At 37.2% G+C, this 25664-nt stretch overlaps 1 protein-coding gene across 1 annotated transcript in view; it reads right to left on the bottom strand.

Annotated features, from left to right (window-relative positions):
- FBXL17 (F-box and leucine rich repeat protein 17) overlaps positions 1–25664 on the bottom strand; it is a 495361-nt gene that overhangs the window by 335639 nt on the left and 134058 nt on the right.

Genomic DNA, 25664 nt, shown 5'->3' with positions numbered 1-25664 from the left:
ACTTCTTCATAGAAAACATACCAAAGATGTAGACATTCTCTACCATCATTTCTTCTATCAAATCTCTCTTGACATATAAATTTTCTATTGACATATAATTCACATATTATAAAATTCACCCTTTCAAAGGGTGTGGTTCAGTGGTTTTTAGCATCTCCACAAGGTTGTGCAACCAGCACCAATATCTAATTCTAGAAAAAGCTCATCACCCCCAAAAGAAAACCTATGTCCTCTGTTCCAACCCCGTGCCCAACCCCTAGCATTCTTCTGTCTCTATGGATTTGCTCAGTCTGAACATTTTTTATAATGGAAATTATATAATTGTTTCCTAAAATGCAATAATGGTCTCTTTATAAGGTTTCTCAAGTGTTTCTTCTAAAGAATCTGATTTTGCCCCTCATTGCTTCAAACTTTTTAAATTTGGGTAGCGTGATGGTTAATTCTATGTGTCAACTTGACTATACTGTGGAGTGCCCAAATATTTTGTGAAACGGTATTCTGGATAGGTCTGTGAGGATATTTCTCATGATATTACCCTTTTAAATGCAAACTGAGGAAAGCACACTGTCCCCCTCAATTTGAGTGGGCCTCATCTAAACCATCTGAGGTGTGAATGGAACAAAAAAGTTGAGTAAGGGAGAATTTGCTCTCTCTCTCTTTCTCTCCTTTTCTCTATCTGGTTATCTTCATCTCCTACCTTCAGATTCAAACTTGGACTAGAACTTATACTGTTGGCTCTAGTGGTTTTTATGCCTTTGGACTCAGATTAGAACTGTATCATCAGCTTTCCTGCGTCTCCAGATTGCAAACTCAGAATTTGGAACTTCTTGGCTTCTGTAAACACATGAGTCAATTCCTTATAATAATCTCTTTATAGAAACACACACACACACACCCCCTTGTATGAGTTCTGTTTCTCGAGAAAACCCTAATGTAATACGTATTAGAAAACTTGCATTTATTTAAAACCTCAGAACCAAAAAAGGTGAGGCCTAAGAATCTACATTTTTAATAAACCCCTGAGTGACTCTTAAACATGTGAAAGTTTGAGGTCCCAGTGCTGCAAAGAAATTACCTTGACACCTTTTGACATTTCTACCCAACCCTGCTTTAAACAAAAGCCTGAGTTAAATTTCATTTTCTGTCCCCTCCCTGCCACTCTCCAGAAAATTTCAGAGTATAAAATAATCCTCTTGTAATTGTGCTAAAATTTTCTTAACTGTTCCACAAAGTGGTAGCTTTTAAAAGAAGGTCCAAATATTCTCTACCATAGGCTTAATTTCAGATTCACTATCCTCACAGTCAAGACGAAATCAACAAGTTAAACACCTTTGTTAGTTTCTCAAACAGCAGCGACAATTCTCCTTTGCATTAGCTTTATTATGGCTGACTCTTTGTATCTTCCTTATCTATTCTGAATAGATATTAGAAAATAAAGGTATGTGGGTAGCATTAATTCTAAAACAATCACAAGAACATCTTCCTAAAATAATGAAACCAACAGCATCCATGGTACATCTGATAAAAGATTAATTCTGCCCTCAAAAGTAAAGTATGCTTTAGCATATTACGACTAAGGGTGCCATTGATAAATTAAAAATGGGCCTTCCTGACACTCAGCTTTCTAAAAATGTTCTGTTAACAAAGAATATTCCAGGCAACTAAAATTGCTGGAAGCCTCAATGGAAACTAATTTCTATTTTTTTTACAAGCGGGGTGGGAGCTAATAGAGGTAAAATACTTATGGTCAGTTGGTTAAATACCCTGCCCAATCTCACTCTAACATCTAGCCTTTCCTGCATCCATCTTCAAGGAAAGAAGAGGGAACTCAGATACGGATTAAGGACACACATGACAAAGCTCAGGTACAAGGTGTTAAATCTTTCAGACAGAAGAGAAAGGGGTACTAAAAATTTGGTTTGCGGGTCTTTCTCATTCAGCTCAAGCAATCAGAATTTTATTTACTCTTTTAGAGCTCAGCATCAACAGAGTCCCAGAAGTCAAGTCTTCTTGAAGACCTTGGGGTATAGAAACACCCTTAGTAGGCTTGGGTGTGTCTTAGGAGACTAACAAAAGGGCCTTGAAGATTTGGGTGGGGTCTGGTTCTGTTCCCAAGGATAGAAGATCGGTTAGAAATTGGAGGCTAAACATCTGGCAAAAAGAAGTACAGACTACAAGAGGCAGGCACTGGTGAGTGTCAGCTTCTCTGAGACCCTGCAGCCTGACTGCCTCTTTTCAAATCCCAGGTGGACCACTTATTAGCTGTATGATTTTAAGCAAGTCACTTCATCTCTCTATACTTTGTTCCTTCTCTACTACAGAGAAAATCATAGTACCTAGCTCACAGGGTAAAATATGAGGGTAGATAATGCATGTAAAATGCTTTGAACAGTGCAAGGTACATTGCAATTGCTCAATACATTTTAGCTATTATCATCAAAATCATTGCATGTTCTCCTCCTTTCTTCTGCATTCTAATTCTTAGCCAAGACTAAGGGGTTGACATGTGTAAGAAAATAAGTCAAAAAAAACAAAACAAAACAAAAAAAAACCATAGTCAAAGCATGCTAGCTTACTCTTCTATTTATTCCAAGAGATTTTGATCATAATTTGGGGGCTCTAGGTTATGGGCTAACCATGGGATGAGAGTGAGGCAGACTTAGGTAGAAGTTTATTACTGATCCATTATGGTAAAAAGAATTTCATTTTGTTAAGGTTCTCAGCCTGTCTGTACATCAGAATCACCTAAAGAGCTTCCCGATTTAATTTCTGGCAGAGAACTGCATCAATTTTATTCTAAAAGCTCCCCAGGAGAGTCTAACGTGCAGCCCGGGTTATGAACAAGTTCCAAGGCCTTTCATTCACAGTGTGGTCCTCAGACCAACAGCACTGGCATCACTTGGAGCTTGTTAAAAATGCAAAATCTCAGACCCCATCACAGACCTACTGAATCCTAATCTGCATTTTAATAAGATCCCCAGGTGATTCTTTTTTTTTTCCAATGTATGAATTTATAAGTAATCTCTATACCCAATGTAGGGCTCAAACTCACAACCCTAAGATCAAGAGTCTTATGCTTTATGGACTAAGCCAGCCAAGTGCCTCCCAAGGTGATTCTTATGCACCTGAAACCTTGAGAAATACTGTTGAAGGTATAAGGGATTATGTCATTTTCTTGGGGACAGAGAAAGCAAAAATTGGGTAGCTATCTCATGACCCAGGTGCTATGGAGAATTTTTAAAACAGTTTTAATGGGTTATAATTTATATACCATAAAATCCACCCATTGGAAGGCATAGTTCATTGGGTTTTAGTAACTTATACAGTTGTGCAACCATCACCACAATCCAGTTTTAAAGTGCTTCCATTACAGCACTCCCAAAATTCCCTTTATTCTTTTTGTCCATATGCAGTGACTCATAGCTCCCACCACTAGGCAACCAGTGACCTGCTTTGTATCGCTGTAGAGTTTTGCCTTTTCTAGAAATTCCATATAAATAGAATTATACCATAAGCAGTGCTTTGTTTCTAGCTTCTTTCACTAGCATAACGTATGGACATTCATCCTTGCTGCTACATGTATCATTTTTTTGCTGAGCAGAATTCCATCGTATAGCTAGCTACAAGACCTTTTATTTATCTGTTCACCAGATGATAAATACTTGAATTCTCCAGTTTGGGTTTTTTTTTTTTTTTTATTTATGATAGTCACACAGAGAGAGAGAGAAGCAGAGACACAGGCAGAGGGAGAAGCAGGCTCCATGCACCGGGAGCCTGACGTGGGATTCGATCCCGGGTCTCCAGGATCGCGCCCTGGGCCAAAGGCAGGCGCTAAACCGCTGCGCCACCCAGGGATCCCTCCAGTTTGGGTTTTGATAAATAATGCTGCTGTGATCATTCACATACAATCCTTTGTATGGACATATATTTTCATTTCTCCTGGATAAATATCTAGAGAGAGAATTGCTGACTCATGTAAGTTTCATTTTTCACACATTTTTAAAACTAGGTTGTCTTAGTAAGTTGTAAGAGCTCTTTATATATTCTGGATACAAGTCCTTTATCAGATACCTGTTTCATAAATATTTTATTCCATCCTGTGCTATGTCTTTTCATTTTCTTAATGGTGCTCTTAGCTCTAGCATTTAGGTCTATAATGCTCTAGGAGTTAATTTTTGTGGATACTGTGTAAGGTGATCATTCATGTTTTTGCATACAAACATCCAACCATTTGTCTAAAAAAAACTATATGCTATAAAGTAATGCTAAAAATCTCCAACTTGAGGGGCACCTGGGCGGCTCAGTCAGTTCAGTTTAAGATTCATGGTGGCGGCTCAGGTCTTGATCTCACGGTCATGAGTTTGAGCCCCATGTTGGGCTCCATACTGGGCATGGAGCCTACCTAAGGGAGAACAACAAAAACTCCAACCTGGAATGGTTGGCCTTGAAGGATTATATTTATTGAGAGACTGTGGGAAAACCAGGCAGCAGACAGGAATTAGTATGCAAACAGAAACGTAGCTCAGGTTTTGGAAAGAAGCATCAAAAAAGAAGGGGAGAATGAGATCAGCTTGCAAAGCAAATTTTGAACTTTTAATCAAAGCTGTGATGGAGAGGAAGAGGAAGATGAACCTCAGATTCAATAGTGTCCTCTCTCCAAATAGCAGAGGTAGTGAAGGACCATAGTCCTAAACTGGCATTCTAAAAGCTACACTTTTACATCTGCATAAAGAGGATGCAGGTGCATTTCATGTTACAAGGAGAAAAGCACTGGTGGTAAGGAATGTCTGTTGTATCTTCAGAGTTGAGAAAACCAAGAAAAGTCTGAGTAATACAAACATGCACAAAGATTCTAGTAGAGCTTCAATTTGTGAATCTTAAGGGGGCCTTCTCCTGTGGCTAACCTAGAAGCAAATGCAGGGGAGAAAGGGAAAAAGGAAGAGGATATTGGTTCTGATAAACTCTTGGGAGCTGCACTGAATCGGAGATCATTCTTGTGAGATCTAACGTGGGGACAGGAGAGAAACATCTCCAGGAGGTAGAAATAATGGGCCTATAAAATTCTAATACAAAGGAGAAGTGTAATAGCCACTGTGGTGGAAATGGCCATAGATGACTAAAAAACTCTTGGCTGGAAAATAAAGAGCAGAAGGTGAGCAGGACAGGGTCACTAATTTTGCTTGGAGAGTAACTTTATAAGTATGATTTTTGGATTGTGTATTTAGTCTCTGCACATAGCTCATATTCAGTAAAGATCTGGGGTACTAGCAGCCAAAGAATGGAAGAGGATTGGAATGGAAGTGATGGAACAGCTAAATAATAAAAACGGCTCTATTTATTAAGGCCTTACCCTGTGCCAAGCTAAGTTCTCTGCATTATCTGGAATCTTCATAATAGCTGTAAGAGGCATCATTATTTCCATTTCATAGGTGACTAACATAAGCCTATTAGAGACCGACTTCCCCAAAATTATACAACTAAAAGGTAGCAAAAAAGGTGAAGCTTAGTCTTTTAGGTTTTGAAATCTATGTTCTTTACTTTATACAAATGACACCTTGATTCATTTTGTGGTGCTAATTTCACTCAAATGCAAGAGCAAATTCAAGGCCTTCCTTTCAGCCCCAAGGAAGGAGAGTGGCAGGGATCAAGGCACAATAGCTCTACTTGTGAAAGAATGTTCCAAGCATTACTTTTTGCATCTCTGCAAATACAATAGGTGTGGTGTCGATACTATGATAGTCTTGTACATCCTGAGAACCTGTCCAAAAGAGGGCAGCATAGGAGAGGGCTGGGGAAATCTAATTCAGAAGTGTTGAAGAATGAGACTGAAGAAAGAGAAATTAAGGAGTCAGTCCCATTTACAATTGCACCCAAAAGCATAAGATACCTAGGAATAAACCTAACCAAAGATGTAAAGGATCTATACCCTCAAAACTATAGAACACTTCTGAAAGAAATTGAGGAAGACACAAAGAGATGGAAAAATATTCCATGCTCATGGATTGGCAGAATTAATATTGTGAAAATGTCAATGTTACCCAGGGCAATATACACGTTTAATGCAATCCCTATCAAAATACCATGGACTTTCTTCAGAGAGTTAGAACAAATTATTTTAAGATTTGTGTGGAATCAGAAAAGACCCCGAATAGCCAGGGGAATTTTAAAAAAGAAAACCATATCTGGGGGCATCACAATGCCAGATTTCAGGTTGTACTACAAAGCTGTGGTCATCAAGACAGTGTGGTACTGGCACAAAAACAGACACATAGATCAGTGGAACAGAATAGAGAATCCAGAAGTGGACCCTGAACTTTATGGGCAACTAATATTCGATAAAGGAGGAAAGACTATCCATTGGAAGAAAGACAGTCTCTTCAATAAATGGTGCTGGGAAAATTGGACATCCACATGCAGAAGAATGAAACTAGACCACTCTCTTGCACCAGACACAAAGATAAACTCAAAATGGATGAAAGATCTAAATGTGAGACAAGATTCCATCAAAATCCTAGAGAAGAACACAGGCAACACCCTTTTTGAACTCGGCCATAGTAACTTCTTGCAAGATACATCCACGAAGGCAAAAGAAACAAAAGCAAAAATGAACTATTGGGACTTCATCAAGATAAGAAGCTTTTGCACAGCAAAGGATACAGTCAACAAAACTCAAAGACAACCTACAGAATGGGAGAAGATATTTGCAAATGACATATCAGATAAAGGGCTAGTTTCCAAGATCTATAAAGAACTTCTTAAACTCAACACCAAAGAAACAAACAATCCAATCATGAAATGGGCAAAAGACATGAACAGAAATCTCACAGAGGAAGACACAGACATGGCCAACATGCATATGAGAAAATGCTCTGCATCACTTGCCATCAGGGAAATACAAATCAAAACCACAATGAGATACCACTTCACCCCAGTGAGAATGGGGAAAATTAACAAGGCAGGAAACCACAAATGTTGGAGAGGATGCGGAGAAAAGGGAACCCTCTTACACTGTTGGTGGGAATGTGAACTGGTGCAGCCACTCTAGAAAACTGTGGGAGGTTCCTCAAACAGTTAAAAATAGACCTGCCCTACGACCCAGCAATTGCACTGTTGGGGATTTACCCCAAAGATACAAACGCAATGAAACGCCGGGACACCTGCACCCCGATGTTTCTAGCAGCAATGGCCACGATAGCCAAACTGTGGAAGGAGCCTCGGTGTCCAACGAAAGATGAATGGATAAAGAAGATGTGGTTTATGTATACAATGGAATATTACTCAGCTATTAGAAATGACAAATACCCACCATTTGCTTCAACGTGGATGGAACTGGAGGGTATTATGCTGAGTGAAGTAAGTCAGTCGGAGAAGGACAAACATTATATGTTCTCATTCATTTGGGGAATATAAATAATAGTGAAAGGGAATATAAGGGAAGGGGGAAGAAATGTGTGGGAAATATCAGAAAGGGAGACAGAACGTAAAGACTGCTAACTCTGGGAAACGAACTAGGGGTGGTAGAAGGAGAGGAGGGCGGGGGGTGGGAGTGAATGGGTGACGGGCACTGGGGGTTATTCTGTATGTTAGTAAATTGAACACCAATAAAAAATAAATTAAAAAAAAAAAAAGAAGTGTTGAAGAAGTGGGATTAATAGTAGTAAACTGTAAAACCACAGAAGTAGAAACTGGTAATCCAAGAAAGTACCTTCATCTAGAAAGGATTAGAAGGAAGAAAAAAAATAAGAGTAAGGATGGGAGAAGCTTCTACATAAATTTCAGAATTCTAAATGAAGAGATGCAATTTTATTCTTATGTAATACTTAACTGTTTTCTTGGAACATAAGGGGAGAGACCTATCTTTATCAGGTATCTGGGAATGAAAGGAATTTGTAGTATTAATTCTAAAAGGTGGAGCAACCTTTGGACATGTTTATACTGCTGGCGTTATAGAATGTACATGAGTGTACCAAATAATATAAGATTATTTCTTGACCTTGATCAAAAAAACTTAAAAAAAAAGTTTTTCCTAGACTTCACCCCAAACCTACTAATCCAGGACCCAGAAATATATACTTTTAATAAGGTTTCTTAATGATTCTTGTGGAATCCATCCAGAAACAGTTCTATTTTTTGTCTCTTTTTTAAAGTTTTTATTTAATTTCTAGTTAGTTAACATACAGTGTAATATTCAGTGTGTACAATTCAGTGAGTCAAAACTTACATACAACACCCAGTGCTCATCACAAATGCACTCCTTAATCCCTATCGCCCAATTCCCCAATGTCTCCACCTACCTCCCCTCTGGTAACCAATGGTTTGTTCTCTATAATTAAGAGTCTGGTTTTCCTCTATTTTTTTCCCCCATGATCATGTTTGTTTCTTAAATTCCACATATGAGGGACAGCCCCTGTGGCTCAGCAGTTTAGCGTCGTCTTCAGCCCAGGGCGTGATCCCGGGGTCCTGGGATCGATTCCCACGTCGGGCCCCCTGCGTGGAGCCTGCTCTTCCTTGTTCTGCCTGTGTCTCTGCCTCTCTCTCTTTCTGTGTGTGTCTCTCATGAATAAATGAATAAAATCTTTTTAAAAAAAATTCCACATATGAGTGAAATCATATGGTATCTTTCTCTGGCTGACTTACTTTGCTTTTAGCATTTTACTCTCTAGCTCCACCCACGTTGTTGTAAATGGCAAGACAGAAACAGTTATATTACTAACTCTAACAACCATAGCTAACTATACCCTTCAAATATCAGTACTGAAGATGGCCTTGGGTCTACACATGGTCTACATGCCACCTCCATGCCACAGTGGACCACCATGGCCCAAGATGTATCATCCTTCTCCTGGACATTTTCAACATCCTGCATGCTGAACCTCTTTCTGCTGCTCTGGACCCCACCAATCTATTCTCCACCCATCAAGCCACAGTGATCTTTCAAGAAAAAGTGATCTGGAAAATCAGATGTCAAAATTCAAAATCCTCCATTGGTACCAATTACTCTAAGAATGAAATCTGAACTCCTTCTATAATCTACAAAGCAGTAATGGATCTGCCTCCTGCCCGTCTCTTCCACCTCATTTCATCCCACCACCCCCTCTCCCTGTTCACTATGTGATGGTCTCCCCATCTATCCCATTCACTATTCTATCCCCAGTGCCGGGCACAGGACCTTGGTTACAACAGAAGCTCCCAAAACAAAAACAGGATGAATACATGAAGTACTGTTTTGATGTATGTTAATGGCTTATTGGTTCAGTACTGAAAACCAACAAATCCTTACAATGCCAAGAAAATGTGAGTTGTTGATCCTATTTGTCCCAAAAGTCTAAGAATGAGACAAATGGCTCCATGAAGCTAAGGATAGGATTTTCAAAAAAAGCAACAGGAGCACCTCAATTCTGGAGTAGACAGGAAAACTAATGTGGGGGTATTAGCAGCATCACTAGCAAATTTTACTCAAGACCTCAGAACCCACTCATAGCCTTCCTTCTACCTCTAGGAAAAAAGAGCAACAGAGATCAAAGGCATAGGGAGTCTACTTGCAAGGACTTTTCAGGAGGAATGCTAACCTTTGATTATTCTTTTCATCTCTTAGAGCTGACGTGGTCAGTGGGACTGTGGGGTGCCCCCATTTTCTGAATGTAAAATAAAACCAGCATAAAGCAATCTGCTTAGGTTGGGTTCTAACTGAGCATTAAAACCAAAGGGCAAAACATTTCCATGTGTTCCGGTTTAGCAAGATTCACCAGACAGGAAAAGCCATATGGATTCCAGGGCAGGAGCCAGTTAGAAAAGAGCTTGATTGTCTGAGGAACCATTTGGTAGTAACCATGTGAATAGATTATGGGCTTAAGAAAACAGAAGAGAAGTTACCTCAGTAGTAAATGGCTATCCCAGTCTATAAAATCAGCAATATCTTTAAAAATTAAAAAGGCACGTTTACAGAGTATTTAATGAGGGACTTACTTCCCTCAGGGTTGTTCAGTTTGTTAAATCCCTGTAGATCAACACATATCTGAGTACCTATTATATCACCTCATGTTAGACACTAATGCAGGATGAATATAAGGCACAGTCCTCGCCTTTAAAAGCAAGAAGCTACAGGTTGGAATAGGAGCAGGTCTAGATCCCACAACTACTAGAGATTCCTGGGAATATTTCAGTCTGTACCTCACCTCCCAATTGAGTTTAGTTCAGCTTCTCAAGGCCTTCCGACTAGATCTGAACCAAGGTTGAAGATGTAACCTTTATGGAGTTTATGGAGGACTGAAAGCCACGCAGCACGGTTATGACTTAATAATGAAGGAATCTATTTCATTGGTAACAGAGGAAATGTAGAGCTAATACCTACTGCAGGCCCACGACTAATGGAGCCATTCATTAAAGGCTCTGAGAGAAGGGTGATGAAGGGAAAGTTGTACTTCAAAGTCCAGCAGGTGTACACAGGACCAGCCAAAGGGATATTCTGACCTCAAAGAAGCTGGCTAGAAGGCTAGGGCCACAGCAGGGTCCATCCCCTAGGGAATATTAATATACCACGCTACAGGTTACCCTGGCTAGGCTTAACCACATGCCAGAATCAGTAAGTACCCACACCTGACAACTGACAAAGAGTATGTCAAGTACATATGATGATAAAAACCGCAAATTATTTAAATACTCGGTAAATATACATTATACTTATAGGAGCTTTAAAAAAAGAAACAATAAAATTTCTTCATTTGTTCAGTCAAATCTTGAAAATCTACAAACAAATCTTCCATTTTCATCTTCCTTTGCTTTTCCGTATTATCTCTTTCACAATTAATGCCCAAGAAAGCTTTCTCCTGTGAAACAGTATTGCAAAAAACACATAAAAATGACACTTGTCGCGTAACAGTAAATACTTAAATTTGGCGACAAAACAGTACAGTTTTGCTTTATAAATCATTTCAGTAAGACCTTCACCACTGTCTCTTCATTTAATAAAAATTCACATCTTTAATGTTTAAAAGAAATCTAAAAGCTGATTATTTAAACATCATTTTCTTTTAAACCATGATCAGACAATATTTCCTGAGCACATGTTATATATGTCACATGCTGTGCTCCACACAACGGGTTAAGACATACAGACTGCCTTCATGGAGTTTACCATTTAGTAAGGAGAACAAATGTTCAACATTTGATACAAGTGTGAGCACTATAGTAATACAGTCATTGAATTATTACTTTCTACATATGCCATACTTATGTAGTCCACATGGAAATGAACCAAAAATATGACTAAAAATTACAATTAATGATTACAAATAAGATTCTCCCCAAACATCTTAAGCTAAGTCTTAATTACATGCCTGATATCTTTTCAGCAAAGAGTTATAATAAATATTGATTTTATATGAGAGACACAAGGATTATTTAAGACCTCATATTTGCTAATGTAACTTTGACTTTAAATTAGCATGCTACAATTATTTCATTAATAAATCAAAAGCAAAGAACACTGAAATTTCATTTTTTAGTTTTTTATTATTGAAGTATAGTTGACATAAAATGTCCTATCAGTTTCAAGTGTACAACACAGTGACTAGGCAGTTCTATATATCCAATGCTTGCCATAATAAATGTAGTCATCACCATACCATATTATGACAATATAATTACTATATTCCCTATGCTCTACTTTTCATTTTTGTGACTTTTATATAACTGGAAATTTGTACCTCTTAATCCCCTTAATCTCCTTCACCTATTTCACCCATCTCCCCCCTACCTACCTCCCCTCTTTTAGCTTTTCATTATAAAAAATTTCAAAATTATACAATAGAAGACAAAATAGTAAAATAAACTTCCATTTGCCAATCATCTAGTTTCAATAATTGCTAATTCACGACCAACCTTGTTTCATCAATAGTCCTATCCACTTCTAAAACATCACATTTATCAGCATATATTTCAGAATATATCTAAAAGATAAGGCTCTTTTAAAAGTCATAGCCATAATGCCATTATCGTTTCAGCAAAAATGTTCGTGTGAGACTTAATATCAACTACTTATAGTTTTTATGGAGATAATAATCCAATACAGTGATTTAAAAATCTCATTAAGATTTTACCATAATTTTATAAAAACTGACCCTTTGTCAACAAGGGCATTGAAATTCATAACTAATCATTTTCTACAAGTCTAGAATTCCATTAGTGTCCAATGAGAATCTGATCATTTGATTGCTTATTTGACCTTCCCTGATTTTTTCTCATTCTATCTTGCTTAATGTTAGTCTGGGTTTGGAAAAGTCAGATTGGCTGATAAAAAGAGATTTATAAGTTATGCGTTAAAAGTATTGTGAAAGGGAAAGACATTGGCCCAGAACTAATGGCACAGATATTTGTCCCTATTAAAAAGATCTATGATAGGCTGGATATGACTTAACCACTTTCTTGCAATTTGCTGACCAAGTTTTTTTTTTACTAATACTGCTTTATTTTATTGAAATTCAATATTTGGATAATCTAAATGAAACAGAAAAATTAGTCTATTCTGCATCTGCTCATCCTTTTACAGAAGGGTGAATCTAAAAGCAATCTACTAATACAACAATCACAGGCATATTTAGCAACAATACTTACAAAGTATTTTCTAGTACTTGTACACATTTGTACACTCAGTGAGATAAACTGGCATGTATAATTTCTATTTTACAAATGAAGAAGTAGATTATTTATTTATTTATTTATTTATTTGAGAGAGAGAGAGAAAGTGTGCACACAAGCAGTGGGAGAAGCAGAGGCAGGGGGAAAAGCAGACTCTCCTCTGAGCAGGGAGCCCTACATGCAGCTCCATCCCAGGACCCTGAGATCATGACCTGAGCCAAAGGTAGATGTTTAACCAACTGAGCCACCCAGGTGCCCCAGAAGTAGATAAGTTAAACTGTCCAAGGCTACATATGAGCTCCATGTTCTTTTTATTATAACATAACCAATAATGCATGCAAAATAAAACCAAAGAATCTACTTGAGCACCAAATTTGGGATCAATTAAGTAGTAAGTACACATAATTGAAAACAAAGTTGTTGCTTCATAAATATTAATTCTTCAGTCATGGCACCCCAGGAAAAAAAAAAAAAAGAGTTTCAGTTTTCTGAAAGTAAAGTCTTTCCATTCTGTCAAACTTTATTTTGTTTCTAAATAAAACCTTTAAATGAACAGATATGATTAGTTTGAGGATTCATTTCAAAGAGCATAAAAGAAATTCACAAGAGTACGACTGAAGACTAAATTAAATCCACCAGACGGATCGCTTACCAAAATTTCATTATGCGTATGTGTATCATGTGTTATATAAGAAAATAGGAAAAAAATAGAAGTAATACATACAACTTGAATTCCGAATCATCTAACTTTGAATGAAGTTTCACCATAAAGGAAGAAATGAAATGAAGCCCCAGAGGGCTAACACATAAAGAAGAGTGGAAAAACTCTGAATAGTGCAAAAGCTAGTTAGTATTTCAAAAGGCGTGCCAAAATTCACGAAGCAAGGGAAAAGCCACCCATGATAAAAGGAATTTTACTCGGACTTTCAAACTTTCTCTGGTTCTTTCCTTACCTATGTTACAAGGCATCCTCTGCTTCCTTCCCCAACCTCTGCCAAAATTCTTTCTTTCTCTTCAAGCCATTTGTTGTCCTCTCCCCTTTCCATCTCTCACCTCACCTCAACTCACCTCCTTTCTCTGGGTCTTGGTTTTCCTTTTCCTCATGTTTCTCCTGAATCTTTTATGCCCACTGTCATACCCTTTCTTAAGTGGCTGGTCATAATATGGAATGAAAGCATTTTAAACACAAGTATTGTATCAATTTCAAATCAGTGGTGCTAAACCTTTTATTTATCTCAAGTAGAAATATCAGATTATATAGCTGTCTAAGAAATCACTGAACTCAGACAGCCTGGGTTGAAATCCACCTCTACCTCTTCCTAGCTGTGTCACTTTAAGGGAGATATTTATTATCTAAAAAGTTTGAAAATAAGATATGAACCTAATGGAATTCTTGTGAGCATTCCAAGAGATCTATGTGCTAAGCACCTACCATGCAAAGTGCTCAATAAACATTAGCCGCTACTCTCCAATTCCTTGAAGCTGGAACATTACTGTACGAAGTTAATTTTTATTCTTATCATTATACTTGATAGAATATAAATCAGCACTTAATGAAAATCTCTGTTATAATATGTCCCACCTGCCACCACCAAGTCATTGTAAATAGAAAGAACAATTCATTAACTCTTCTACTCCATACATGTTCACCAGGCTGAAGTTACGTATTGGGGGTTAAAAACACAAGTTAAATGAGACTTTTGGTTGGTAAAATACCAGTAACAAGTTTAACTGTACACAAAAGGTTAACCTGTATTTTGCAACATATTTTAAATAATAGGTAATAAAAGGAAATAGCCCAAATAACTTTATTTTGTTAGGGTACATTGATTCTATTATTAACGTTTTAACTTGACAAATTTTTACTCTAAGTACGTAGCTATGACAGTGCATTCCTACTGTTAAAGACTTTGTAAGGCATAACTGTATACACCCAAAATTAGGCTTTGTAATGCCTTTAAATATACAAGGTGTTGGGTAATAAGTAGAATAGCAAAGATTTTTACCCATAATTAAAAGGAAGGTTTCCACAAAGATGTTTTAACTCATGAATATATAAGTGGATTTCATTTAAACGTATAATATTCTATAGCAACAAAGAACACACCCCTCTCTGGAAAAGCTAATATATAATATGCAAAAAGAAAATGCACAGAAGCAAGAGCACAACCTTCAAAAAGTCACTTGTGTTTGTGAAAATATTTCAGATTAGGCTTTAATATTTTAACAGGAGATAATGCTTCCCAGGATGAATAAAATCTAACCAAGGTATAAAGCCCTAACAATCTGTGTTTTAATCATAAATGAAAGACAATAATCACTTGTTTAAAAAAAAAAAGAGTACAAACATCCTAATGTATGAATATAGAACATTTCTTACATATTCACGTTAACATTCTTTAAACAAGAAAACCTATCATCAAAAAACAAAACCTAAAATTAGGTTATACATTTTTCATCATGTCAGACAAATACATTCATAGCTCACTGAATGTTCTTTCTTACATTTCAAACAGCTTATAAAATCCCACCTCATTTAATAAGGTTCCCACAATAATTGGAAGTAAGATGGCGAGTCCGTCACCCACCCTTGACCTAGTCCAACTGGTACGCACACTTAACCTTCACAAAAGCAGCCATGCTAAGTAACCTGAATGCAAAGAAGGCATTTCTTTGTCAATTCTGTCAGAGAAAAGAAAGTATACTGTATAAATCTACTTCACTTCATTTTTTAAATTAGAAGCTCAGGAAGGGGAAAGCTCATTGTATAAGGTCGAGAACAGATTCATTTCTCCAGGAATAGGGGTCAAGGAAGTTTTCAAGTATTTTCATAATGCTTCCCCCCCCCAATCCAAGTTAAAATGTACCAGTAGCACAGGGCCTGAAAAATAGTAGGTGCTCAATAAATATTTACTGAGTACGTGAATGAATTCATGCATAAATGAATGAGAAAATGAATGAATAAAAGAAATCCAGGAGGGGCACCTGGATAGCTTAGTAGGTAGAGCACATGACTCTTGATTTTGGGATCATGAGTTTCCTCTCCACCTTGGGTGTAGAGCTTACTTTAAGGAGAAAAAAAAAAAAAATTCCAGGAGAGGCAGTTACTAGAAAAACCATTATCAATGAGGATGGAACAGCAAATAAAATCCTAAATTTCTATTGTTAAAGTCAGTTCTGAGTGTCTATTCGCCAGGTATTATACTAGATGACTTCATTTATATTTATTTAAACTACAGTGTAAAAATGCTGTTTATACGTTTTAACCCAGAAAGAACATTCCTGGGGACCTTTAGGCAACACACTAAGCAAAGCAGCAGATTTGTGGACCAGGATGCTCACTGCAGCACTATCTATAGTAATGAAAAAACTGAAACTTCCCTAATATATTAAAATGATTGAATGATATTGTATATTTTTGACAGAGTGCTATGTGGCCAGGAAAGATCGTGTTTCTTAAAACATTTAATGAAGGGGGAAAATGCAACATAATTGAAAAAAGCAGAATGTACAATTATTAGAAGTAGAAATATGTTTCTAATAAGCATATTTGCAGAGAGAAAATGTTAACTATCTCTTTATAGTGGGATTATATAAATGTGATTTTAATTTTCTTTATGCTTTTTTTTTATTTTCCAAAGTTCTACATCAGTATTTTTATTCTTATAGTCACAGAAGAAAAGTGCTAATGAGGGAAAAAAAAAAAAAAAAACACGGGAGAGGACTTTTTAAACTTTATTCTTTCATTTTAACCTAAAATTTTCATAGAATGGGAAAATTTAAGAAACAAAATAATACATTTTCTTAGAAATCTGGAAAAAATAGAATATCAATTACTTTAACATATAAGACAGTAAATATAAATTAGTAGTATATTTCTCTGTGGCCTTTTTTTTTTTTTTTTGAGATTTTATTCTTAAGTAATCTCCACACCCAACCTGGGGCTCGAACTTACAACCCCAAGATCAAGAGCTGCTTGCTCTACCGACTGAGCCAGCCAGGCACCCCGGTGGCCTTTATTCTTCTAAAATCACTTCCATAAACTATGCAATAAGAAGAAAATGTACTATAAAGCAATATACAGTACATCTAAGTACACTTTGTTTGGGCAGACCAAAACTGAGTTTCTAAGAATCTGCTTATATTTCTTCCCTAAATATTAAAAAATGCAAAATTTTAAGCATTATTAGGGAATAGGAGGAATAGTGTATAGTCAGTTCACCGGCTGAGAACCAAAATATGAATCAGAAATTTTTCCAACATACAGCTAGATTACAAACAAGATAAAGAGTCAGAACTCAGGAGTAAAAGGTACTTTCAGCGTACATAAATGAGAGGTGCTTAGCACCCCAGGAATTGACAAAGCCAACTGTTCCAGCAGCACGGTGATAATGTGCTTGTATCACACAGCTTCTCACCTGTATTTTGTCTGAAAACAATATAAATCAAATGTGTCCCAGGCCTCCCTCATCTGGGACCATAAAATAGGGTCAAATCTGCTTTTAATGACCTAATTAGGGACCTAAAACTCCCCACTAGCCTGACTGATGGAAATGAGCATCTCTACATTTCTCCAGCCGTTTCCGAGATGCCACAGCAACGCCTCACTCCTGCCCAGTGCCCATCTGCCAGGGGCTGTTCCCACCACGCGCTGACTTATCCTGCTCGGGTTCCCACTGCTACAGGTGTGTGACAGCAGAGCCACGCAGCCTACGGTTTGCCCTGCCTGTGCGGCCACCCCCGCGTCACAGTGTGATCTCCTGTGGCTCTTGAGGTCCCAGCCCTTGGACTGCCACCACACAGCAGATGTAGAACCAACGGAACCAGGGGAATCCGTCCTCCGGGGCTGCGTGCCAACCCTCCCACCTGAGCGCTGAGGGCCCTGCTGTTGGGGCCCACCATCGCACATCTCACCCTCTCCCTCCGCCCCCAGGAATTAAAACCAAGTACAAGGGGTTGAACGAGGAAGAGAAGACACACAACTTGCATCTTTCCTTACTCTTTCTACCACCTCTCTCTCTCTCTCTCTCTCTCACTTCTGCATGTTTTCAAACTGTACACATCAGAAACTGGCAAACACTGTTTATAAGCATATATATAAAAAGAAACGCTGTGTGTGTGCTCTCTCACTCTCAAATAAATTAATTAAATCTTTACAAAGAAATAGGTGAACAGTCATCTCTACAAATTCATATGGTTAAGACTTGGATCTGGAGTCACAAAAAACTGGATCTGAATCACTCATTTCACTATACACTAGCTACATACTTAAGGTCTCCAAATCCCAATACTGTCATCTTAAAGAGAGGTACTATATTATTTGCCCCCATCAAGCTTTGTGAGAATTAAAAGAGATAATGCATGTAAGGACCCATGTAATGTAAGCTCAATACAACCACTTTCAAATGAATCTAAAAACCTGGCAAAAGATTTAAAAGATTATATTTTAACCTGGGGTGAAACCTGAGTTTTCAGAATTTCATAAAGAAAAAAACACCAAAGCATCTAAACACACATATCTTTGTTCACTGAGGTTTTGGTTTAGTTGAGGAGGCTTGGTCTCTTAAAATCTTGGGCAATTTGTACTTACCTAACATTGTGTAGTTCATTATATTCAGAGAATGCAAAGGAACATAGTAAAGTAAGTGCCCAACTGGGAGTTAGATTTTAATCTTAATTCAGTTCATAGATGTTTATCATCAACTATATAAAGGCCCTGTCTAGTAGGTACGTGTGTGCAGTGGTAGTGGAGGGTAATACACACAAATACCCATAATAACAGGAGATAAATGCTAAAATAGTTTTGCAAAATTGCTTTGGGATCACAGAAGACAAAGCAATTTGTTTTATGAATTTGTAGAGGGACCAAATGGTATCTTAAAAGTTGCAAAAAGAGAGACCTTTAAAAGGCACGGAGGTAACATAGGACCATGATAGAATAAAAGGTGCAAGATATGTGAATGTACAAAATATATGATAAGAATAAAAAAATCCAGGTATCAAATTCTGGCTCTTCCCTAGGCAGGACTGTGGCCACATGGGATACAATACTCAATCTTCTATACCTCAGTTTTATATTCTGTAAAATGGAGATAAGACTCTCAGATTAAGGCTTTCTCATAAATAAGGTTGTTCTCATAAAAATATAAGATACACAATTATTTAAAAAAAGATACACAATTATATTTGTTTTACTGTTAATATCAGGTTCCTTCTAATCTCAGATTTGAAGTTTTTAACATAATACATCTTTATAAATTTAACATATAAACTTTTGATATTCAAAGTTGATTTTAAAAAGTTTTGAATGTATTTTACTTTTCATTCATGTCATTTAATTTTTACTGCCTTCTAAACATCCTCAGAATATCTATGGCTTCTGACGGTTTATATCACTCATCTACACAAACCTAGGAAGTGACATAATTCCTACCTGCCAAGAGTCAGGAATTAACATGTAGTTCCAGAATAGGATGAACTATTCTACTCCTCACACTAAATACAGCAAAAGTCCTGGGCATCGCATATAAAACAAACATTCACACTACTGTTCCTTTGACTAGAAACAACAGCACAGCAGAGTGTTCCTGAGGCCATTTTTTGAGGAGTGTTTGTTTGTTTGTTTGTTGTCTATGCTCATTGATATTTCCAGATTGCTGGTTTCTCCAGCATCTTGTCAGGGATATATAAGGCAAAAAGACAATCCAGAGAGCTCTGCTGTGTTGTATTCATGTTCCCAGGAAAAGACAATCAAGAGATGCCAATACCAAAATGATGCAGATGTTGGAATTATCTGATGAAAAATCCTTGAAATAACTTAAAAAAAAATAGTGTCACTAAAGAAATCCTTGAAATAAACTTTAAAAAAATATATCCTTGAAATAAACTTAAAAAAAAAATAGTGTCACTAAAGAAAGAGAACATATAAACAAGACCCACATCGAAGCTTTAGTACTGAAAAGTAAAATAAGCAAAAAGTCACTGGATAATCTCAACAGCAGAATAAAGACAAGAGAGGAGGGACGCCTGGGTGGCTCAGTGGTTGAGCGTCTGCCTTTGGCTCAGGGTGTGACCCCAGGGTCCTGGGATCCAGTCTCACATCAGACTCCCTGCAGGGAGCCTGCTTCTCCCTCTGCCTGTGTCTCTGCCTCTCTCTCTGTGGTGTCTCCAATAAATAAATAAAATCTTAAAAAAAAAAAAAAAAGACGAGAGGAATCAGTAAAATTGAAGACACAACAATAGAAAGTACTCAATCTGGAAAACAAAATGAAAATTGAAAAAAAAAAAAAAAAACAAAGCCTTAAGTACTTGTGTAACTAAATCAAAAGACTGAACATTCATATTAGAATTCCAGAATAAGAGGACGAAGAATGTGAAACTCAAACAGTACTCAAATAATGGCAGAAATCTCCCCAAATTTAAAGAAACAAACCTATAAATTCAAGAAGATGAGTGAATCCCAAACAGGATAAACCCCCGAAATACATGCCAAGACATCATAAACTCCCAAACACTAAAGACAAAAAAAAATTCTTGAAAGCAGCAAAATCTCTCTACAGTTGGAACTAGAAAAACAATTCAATATTACAACAGGTTTCTCAGAAAACCATAACACCAGAGACAAATGTGACAATATTTTTGAAGTGCTGAAAGAAAAGATCAAGTCACAATCCTATAACCAGCAAAAATATCCTTCAGGAATTAAATCGGAAACCAAGACATTCACAGATAAAGAAAAACTTAGGAAATTTGTTGTCAGCAGGTCTACTCTAAAAAAATAACCTAGAGGAAGTTCTTGAAAGGGAAAAGACATAATAAAAGAAAGAGTCTTAGAACAGTGGAAAGTACAGAGGAGCAAGAGAAAAAGTTAAAATATAGATTAATACACTAGGCTTTTCTTTTCCTCTTGAGTTTTCTGTACCTGACATTAAAACGTTAAAGTGAAAACAGGTTGAGAAAAATTCAAAGCCAGATTCAACCCATGGTAATCTCCATTTCCCATCCCTTTCTCTCTCGAGCAGCAGCAAACGGACTTGTGATCTTGGTCCCCTGGCCTAGAGACCCAACTCCTTCCTGATCCTGCACCATCATGACTAAGCGTGCTTTGTTCCTGTTCCTGCTTTAGGAAAAGGGGGATTTCAGTCTCTCTCCCTGTTACAAAAGGGATGCAAGGGCCAGGAAGGCACCTGACTGATAGAAAATCCTGAACACGATTTTTAATCATGGCAGGAACAAATGATTAAAAGTGAAGGCTGACTCTACCTGTGACCTGGCCAAACACTACTAAATATACTGCTTTATTCTGTACCAACATGTGAATTTATGAAAATGTATCTAAGCAGTATTACAAACAGCATCATGCGTATTTTGTTATAAATTAGGAGAATTCTGCATTTAACTTATTCGAAGAATGAAGCTGGTTGATCTGCTACCTCTGTAAGGCCATGAACTTGCATTAATAATGCAACTTATACAGAAACGGAAAGAAAAGGGAGCACTGCACCCCTGCAATCAGAAGTGCTCTCTATTCTGGCCTCGGTTCATAATGCACCACCCCAAGCAAGATGCCCTGAGGAGCAGTGCAGAGCTAAGAACAAAACCTCTATGACCTATATTTTCTGGGACTTGCTATTAGAGGCCACATCCCCACAATTAGACATATTCCTATACTAACAAAATATACGTGCAGGGAAAATCCCGCCAGAACCACCACATTGGACAGGGAAACTAACTCCTCTTTCCTCTCCCCAAAAGTAAACCCCAATGAATGAAGAGATTGTAAAAATAGTTAGGAAAAGCTGACAACTCTCCTCTACATCTAGGAAAACACGTTTTTTTGCATGCAAGAAAAGGTGACCTTATTATTTTTTAAGAACTGTTACATATCTAAGAAGGCATATAAATCTCTTCAAAGGTTTTTAAAAGGTTTAAAAGCCAGGAAATTTAGATGTTTCAGCACGATTAATGCTAACCTTGGCACTGTGACTGCTACCAATCAATTTTTTCCTTTTAGAAAGAACGAATAATTTTGATGAATATTATTGCAAATTACACACTAAAAACATAATTTTTCATATGAATGGGGCCAATGTCTTTTGGCACCCTTGTCACCATCACAATATAACTGCTAATCTTCAAATACAGTTATTAACAACTTCAGAAAATCATTTAGAAGACCAATTCTCCTTTTTAAGGTCAATGATTACCACAGTTAATGACCAATTGGCTTTAGCCATTACTGTCCTGACCTTTACATCATGTTTTAAACTAACAAGACAATAAATAACTATTAATAATGACCTATTTTGAAGGGTGTTTTTCAGTGACCATCAATGCTCACTGAAAACATAATTGTTTTGTGTTTTATATATAACCCCTCAGTCACTTGCTGATTTTTGCTGGTTTCCTTGTGATAGCTGGTATTATTCTATCATTAGGCAGGAATAAGGGTGGAGGGTGAGGAGACAAAAATCTGAGGTAATCCCTACTGCCATTTCAATAAATATTAGTAAACATCTCTTAGTTTAGAAAGTATGAAATGTACTGAAAGGTACAGAATGAAAAATAAAAGCCATCTTTCTTCACTTTCATTTCCCAAAGGTTTCTTTCATTTCTTAAGTTTCTTATAATTGCTTATAAAAAAATGTTTAATGTATTTTTTTTGTATAATACAGTTGTTTGTTTTTCCTTTTAATTTTATGCAGCTGTTTCACACTCGATACATTGCCCTGTGGCTTTTTCACTTAGGATCTCCTAGAGACCCTTCCATCTCAACGTGCACAGTAAGAGCTGCACAGTATCTATGATGTGAAAACGCAGATTTAGTGAACCAACCCTACAATGATGGATATCTAAGTGGTCTCCCGTCTTGCTAACTTTTGTTACTGCGAACAGTATTTCAAGGGCTATTATGATCCGTACATTTTGTAGCTGTCTGCAGTGATTCCTTGGGGTATCTCCTGGGTCCAACATGTGCTTTTTTGAGAGACTCTGCTACACTGTCTTCCAGAAAGACTGCCCTGGCTGATACCCAGCCGCTGAGAACGCCGCTTCCTGAAGCACCGTGGGAATTACCCCACTTCTTACTTTCCCCACCCTGCGAAGTTGTTCTCATTTAAAGCTTCTTCGTTAGAATAAGAAGTCTCACATGTTTATTCAAAAATGGTTGATTTCAGTTGTTATTTTGTTAAATGAGAACAAGAAAATCAAGTCCGATCCCTTTAGCTGGGGGCTTGATGCATAGCAGCTACTCAATAAATGCCTGATCCCTTATCAGATGAATCAAACAACAGCTTAATAGAAATCGTCCTACAGCCAGACTTTATTATTCTGGTACAATCTAATATCTGGTTTTCTAAATTTACAAGATTCCTTGACACTGAGCCAAAAGAAGCTGGCAAAACTACAGGACACAGAACAGTAAACACGTTATGCAGCCGCTTTCCTATAGCTATAATCACAGACCACTTTCTGCCGTGTTATACGCGGCACATATTTCTCCACATTGTATAAGCCCTTTGTATAAAGCCAAATAAGAGTCCATCTTCCTATGTAAGTGGTGTTTTACAGGTTTTATTATTTATACAAATAGGATATTCTGTATCTCCTACAATTTGCTTTCATCTTCTCATTCAACATTATGTTGCTGAGATGCAGACATAGTGATACATGTAGATCTACTCCACTAATTTAACCATTCCCAATTCTTTAATATACAGTGATTTGCCAATTATCTTATTGATAAATTATTACAAGGTGGCAATGAAAATTCTTGCATCTGTCTCTTTGAACACACGTACAGCAACCTTTCTAAGACATGTATATATACATATATACATGTTCCTACCAAGCAGTGGAATTGCTGAATCCTAAAAAAGCTCTTGCACAAGTGTGGAAGAGGGTGTAAAGAGAACTCCTTTTCATTATTAGTGAGAGCATAAATTGGCATAAGTACTTGGAGAGCAATTTGGCAACATATTCATAAAGTTACTTAAATATAACTACGAATTAGTTTATTCTTAAAATTCTTCCCATCCATAATTTCATAACTGGGAGGTTTTTTAGTTATCAGGTATAGAACTGGGGTAGGCCTGGAGTATCCAAGAGCAATTAAGCAACAATGGCAAACACACTAATACCTGATTGAAGAACACTGCTTGACAGGGTTAAAGAGTATCATAAGCACAAAATCAAATCAGCAAGCTTTTTGTTATAACAGAATACCATGTTAATACCAAATTCCAATACACCAGAATTCTAAAAAACATCATTTTCAAACTGTTCCTAAAATTTCTGGAAGAAATGAAATAATAAAAATAAGGTAAAAACAGAGTAATATATTTGGTATGGATTCCAGCAGTCATTTGTTATCTGAAAGTTGGCAATGCACATAGGCCTGACAATTTAATACCACTTAAGTGTACTCTTCTACATATAGGAAGATACATAAAACATATATCAGACCATGCCTTGCTTTGAGATGAGGGTAAAGGGCAGCCCGGGTGCCTCAGTGGTTTAGTGCCACCGTCAGCCCAGGGCGTGATCCTGGAGACCCCAGATCGAGTCCCACGTCAGGCTCCCTGCATGGAGCCCGCTTCTGCCTTTCTCTCTCTCTCTCTCTCTCTCTCTCTCTGTGTCTCTCATGATAAATAAATATAAAAATCTTTAAAAAAAAAAAAAAAGAGAGAGGAAAAAAAAAACACAAAGAAATAATTCCAGGTCTCCAGGAAAGCTGTATTGATATTTAATGTCTCTGAAAGCAAAGAGGTAAAACACTATTTTGTCTACAAAACTGAGTAAAAGGTATTATTACTGTTTTTTATGCTCTAATTAGACAATTCTCAAATTCTCATTATGCATAGCAAACCTGAACCACCATCTAGATGAAACTATTATACCTGCAGTCTTAAAAAAGGCATAAACTGGGGATCCCTAGGTGGCCCAGCGGTTTAGCGCCTGCCTTTGGCCCAGGCCATGATCCTGGGGTCCTGGGATCGAGTCCTACATTGGGCTCCCTGTATGGAGCCTGCTTCTCCCTCTGCCTGTGTCTCTGCCTCTCTGTGTCTCTCATAAATAAATAAATAAAATCTTAAAAAAAAAAGGCATAAATTAATGTGATGATGACCTGAGGCCTCTAAGTAGTCTCTGGATCTTTTACAAAATTTACTTAGATTCTCTATCAATGATCTAAGACAAAGAACTACAATCATCAAATCAGTTCATCAAGTAAATGCAGATCACAATATCAATAAAATAGTCCCACAACAAACATTCAAAATTGTTACTACGTGATCAGAGCAACTGTCGAAGTAATGTAGAAAAGCAGAGAATCCCCAACCTGGACATGAAAATTCTCTTTAGGGGTGCCTGGGTGGCTCAGTTAGGCGTCTGCCTTAAGCTCTGGTCATGATCCCAGGGTCCTGGGACAGAGTCCCCCAGTGGGCTCCCTGCTTTGTGGGGGAGCCTGCTTCTCCCTCTCTCTCTCTCTCTCTCTCCCTCTGCGGCTCCCCCTGCTTGTGCTTGCTCTCTGTCAAATAAATAAAATCTTTTTTAAAAAACTTTTAAAAATTCCCTTTAAAGACAGGTCATATTAATTTTTTAAAAAAGAACACTTTATTTTAGAAAAAAAAAGGCATTCATTTTTTTGAGGGTTTTTTTTCCCTTCTTCCTCTTCTGTGCCTCAGCCGATTTTCATAATTCTTGTTTAAGCACATAGAATTGGTTCGTTGGAGACTGTCTTCAAATGCTTCATACTGTTAAATGTATTACTTTAAATCTTCACTAGTATTTTTATATTTGTTAAAGTATAGTATAAAGTGCAAAAGTACCTTATCATTTAATGGTTGCTTCAATGTTACATGGTTTACCAGTATCACTCATAAAATTCTATTCCTATTTCTTCCTTGTTTTCTTTACAAGAGAAAAATGAATAAAGTATACTAGATCTTGCCACCAGCTAATCCCCCCACTTGGCCCATCCTCCTTTAATCTAACACCTAGCCACAGCCATAATGGATAATTAGAAGTAG

Source organism: Canis lupus, chromosome 2 (assembly GCF_048164855.1).
Source record: "Canis lupus baileyi chromosome 2, mCanLup2.hap1, whole genome shotgun sequence".
NCBI classification, from domain to species: domain Eukaryota; kingdom Metazoa; phylum Chordata; class Mammalia; order Carnivora; family Canidae; genus Canis; species Canis lupus.
Note: the sequence above shows the minus strand (reverse complement) of the source record. Positions and strands in the feature narration are given on the sequence as shown.